Here is a 3,866-nt window from a genome sequence, read left to right on the forward strand (position 1 = left end):
TTAATAACTCATTATTGAAATAGTTAAGAGAAATTCGATTTTTATAATATTTTCAAACATATTTTAAACCTCGAATTATTATTGTTTTTTTCAGTAATTTCATTACTGAATAATTCCGTAAATAGGCTTGGAGATAATATATTCGGATTCAGTACGAACAAAGATAAATTCCAATTCATCAATCTCCGAAGGCGAAAGATTGACTGGCGTATTAGATTTTCTGGCGGCATCGATGGCACGCACGGATCAATCGTCATTGAATTATTGGTCGAGACCTCGGCAGAATACGCGTGGAGAATCCACGAATCTCCGACAAGCTATTTTACGAGACTCGAATTTGCCCGACGGCGACATCATTATAACGCTCTTAACATCGATTAATCGCGTCCTCACGCGTATCCATCGTGGCCGTTTGTCGCCCGGTTGTCGTCCTTCTTGCGAACGTCCGATACACCCTCGATGATCCATTAATGATATCCTATTCGCATCGCATCCTATCGAACAATGCATGGATGAATGAAAATTTTCATGCGAAAATTACGTGAAAAAAAATTGAAAATTTGATTATCAAAACTCACTGAGAAAATAGAAGAAACGGTGTCACTGAAGTCTTTTTTTGTTTCATCTTGATATCTTAATCGGTTGTCGAGATATAAGAATTTAAAGTATCCATAGCGATTAAGACGATGCAGAGAGAGATTATTGAATCATCAGTGACTTATATTTTTTCCTAGAAATGCGTGTGTCTTCCTGGAATCACAATTGTCACTAGTTTGAAGTTTGGAATAGATTAGTGAGACGAATGCAAGAGAGAGGCCGACAATATGCAAATAATAAATGATTAAAAAATTAGTTCTTTCTTTACACAATGATATCTTCGGAATTGGAAATCCGTGTTGAGATGAATAAAAGTGCATTTTAAATGTCAAGATTCTGTTCTGCGTTTCTGACGATCTTTCATTTGTTGATTGAAAGTCACTATTTTCGAAGTTACAGCGCTTTAAAGTTTTCTCTAATTTTAATAGATATTTCAGTTGTAAAGAATTGTTTTTGAATTGTTTACAGATGAAAATGATTAATTTATTAATTTATTTTATAGATGTCTCAATTGAAGAGAGATGATACTTCTTTATACTTGATGATTTTATGAGAAATTTAATTTAGTAATAGAATAAGAGAAGAAATAGAAAATGTAATTGTGAAAATTTATAGAAATATATGTTTTTTAGACAGGTGATGATATTTCGAGGATTATTATTATAACTTTAAACCTCTCGTAAATCACTATCGAAAATCGTTATTTAAAATGTATTACTTTTTTCCTGAATCGATATTAAATAATCATGTGACGTTATATCACAATTTTATAAAAACTATAAATCCTCAATGCATCGTTTATTTTACCTTAACAAATAAAACCTAAATCAGATTATTCTTCGAAATATTTCACTTTAAAAAATAAAATAAATTTATATATTTTAAAAAAAAAATTTACGAATAAATTTTTCACCTTTGAAAAATAATAAAAGAAAATATATCTCTACAAATATATTTCAAACAAAATAAATTTTGAAAAATAATCGATTAGTCCCTTAAAACCATTAAACCATCGAACGTTTCTCATCGATGTTTTTATTAAAAACAATTTTCGTTACAAAATCGATCTATCCTTCTAAAAACATATAAAAATTATTTTTCGATAGAAACAATTTTAATATCTCTAAAATTAGAAGTTACTTACGTAATTCCTCCCAAAATCTATCCGCTTTGAACTTCCTATCTGTTTAAAGTCGTCGAGACAGATCGTCTCCTCTTCTCCTTTTCGTTTCTCACCCCTTTTCTCGTGACGCGCCGGTAATGGATGTCTAGCCGATTTAATCTAACTGCGGACTGATCGCAATGTCTCCCGCAGAGCTCGTTAATCTGATTTCATTCGCAATTTTAGATAAGCCTTTTATCGTTCGTTTACCGATTAATTCGACGACATGAGTCAGTTGATCGTAACTCGCTTCCCTGTTGCGAATAGATCCTTTTCAACATTTATTTTTTATTATTTCTTGTTGTTCGAAATGAACGAATCGTGTTCGATTTCATAAAAAAGTTTTGTGGTTTGTAGTTATAAATTTGTAGTTTTGTATAAATTATTTTTTTTTTTTATATACAAATTTTAAATTATTACTTGTATTATAATTGTTTAAATGAATTGTTCTATTTACGAACTAAACATTTAAACCGTAATATCGAAAATCATTTTGTCGTGAGATGGAATGTTTTCCAAACATCTAGTCAATATTGGAAAATGTGATCTTGTTTAACATGTGCATTAATCACGTAGTGGTATAGTTCATCGCTTGTAATTGCCCAGAGGATAGAAATTAGTATACCGGCTTTTAACCTAACCTTGTGGAGACGTGGAAAAATACATCGATCATGATTTATGATCGTTTTATAGATACCGTTATTATTATTGTTATGTTTAATTAGAAATATTATATATAAATAAAATTTAAAATAAATCATTTTTCTTTCTTTTCAAATATTCAATTTTCTAAATATTCACTGACGCTTGATACTCTCACAATTCAATGACAACAATTTTCTTAAAATTCACCAATCAATTCTCTAGAAATTTATTAGCAACTGTTCCCCAAAAATTTACCAGCAACATGTTACCATCTTTTTCACAAAAATTCCTATGAATAATACAATAATCAATTAATCGTAAAAGAAAAAAAACAATCAAAAGCAGATTCATATGATTATTGTGATGCGATCAATAACGAAATTACGCAAATTTCTCTCTACCAATTCACACATAATTCCACTAGTTATCGATCGAGCAAGAACAGTACAATTTCGCGAATTCGAAAGTCCGCTGAGAATAATCTCACATCGACCATTCTGTTTATAACTCACCATTCTATTTTATCGAGAATGCAAAGAGTTTCGTGCGATAAGATTCCACATGTTCCCAGTTTACAACCTCGAACAAAACAGTTTCAATTTCAATTCGTATATTCACTGCGACGTTGTCGCGCGCGTTAACCATCGACTTCTTCTCCCTTTACCTATTGATCGTTCAACTTTCCCTTTTAATCGTTCGAATATTGAAAACTTATCGTTTAATGCACTGGATATAAATGCTTTTTAAATTCCTCGCTGAACCATATATTCTTTAACATTTTCACATTAATATTTTTCATTCCTTTCTCTATTTCTATAAAGTATGCACTCAGACCATCGGGATTATAGAATCAGATATATATTCATAACTTTCCTTTTTTGTTATTTTTGTGCGAAATATTTATGCATTTTATACTGAATGATTAATCCAAAAATTCTTTCTAGAATACAAATATTTATGCATTTATGGAAAATTTAATAAATATAGAAAAATCTACAGAATGCATATGATATGCAAATAGACATGAAATATCCAAAGCAAGATATGTGTTATATTTCTACTTTATAAAAAATTTTAATTTGTAATCTACTAGTAAAATATAGAATAATGAAATTTGCCCTTTAAAGAACATATTTTGATTGAAATTTTAAATTGTTCCTATGAAAAATTTATGTAACATGTTTCACAATTTCCAAATTTGTGATATATGATCATTTATATATAGTCCTGGTCCTTATCTTAAAAGATTATCTAAATCATTAAATTTTCATCAAAAAAAGATAGATTGCAATGACATTTACAAAATCATTCAACTATATTAATATTAAATTATAAATTCTTATGCAAATGCACATTTTCATCATTTCAATTAAATGTATGAAACTTAAACATTTTACTTCATCTTAATATCATAATATATTTTATATATTTTTGCATATTTTGCATATATATATATATATAT

The 3,866-nt window shown here is 28.9% G+C and overlaps 1 protein-coding gene and 1 long non-coding RNA gene across 4 annotated transcripts in view; one reads left to right on the forward strand and one right to left on the reverse strand.

Annotated features, from left to right (window-relative positions):
• Positions 1–1,702, reverse strand: part of LOC116186234 — a 2,938-nt gene extending 1,236 nt beyond the window's left edge. Inside the window, exons 1-2 of the long non-coding RNA XR_004151191.1 lie at positions 1,511–1,702; positions 579–750 (exon numbers count right to left, since the gene is read on the reverse strand). This is a non-coding gene — a long non-coding RNA (uncharacterized LOC116186234). The remainder of the gene's footprint in view (positions 1–578; positions 751–1,510) is intronic.
• The window catches only part of LOC102677019 (tyrosine-protein kinase Btk29A), a 164,585-nt gene that overhangs the window by 95,189 nt on the left and 65,530 nt on the right, over positions 1–3,866 (forward strand). The gene's annotated exons all lie outside the window — the stretch shown is intronic.

The sequence above is a fragment of the Apis dorsata genome, unplaced genomic scaffold, assembly GCF_000469605.1.
Source record: "Apis dorsata unplaced genomic scaffold, Apis dorsata 1.3 scaffold_517, whole genome shotgun sequence".
Lineage (NCBI taxonomy): Eukaryota > Metazoa > Arthropoda > Insecta > Hymenoptera > Apidae > Apis > Apis dorsata.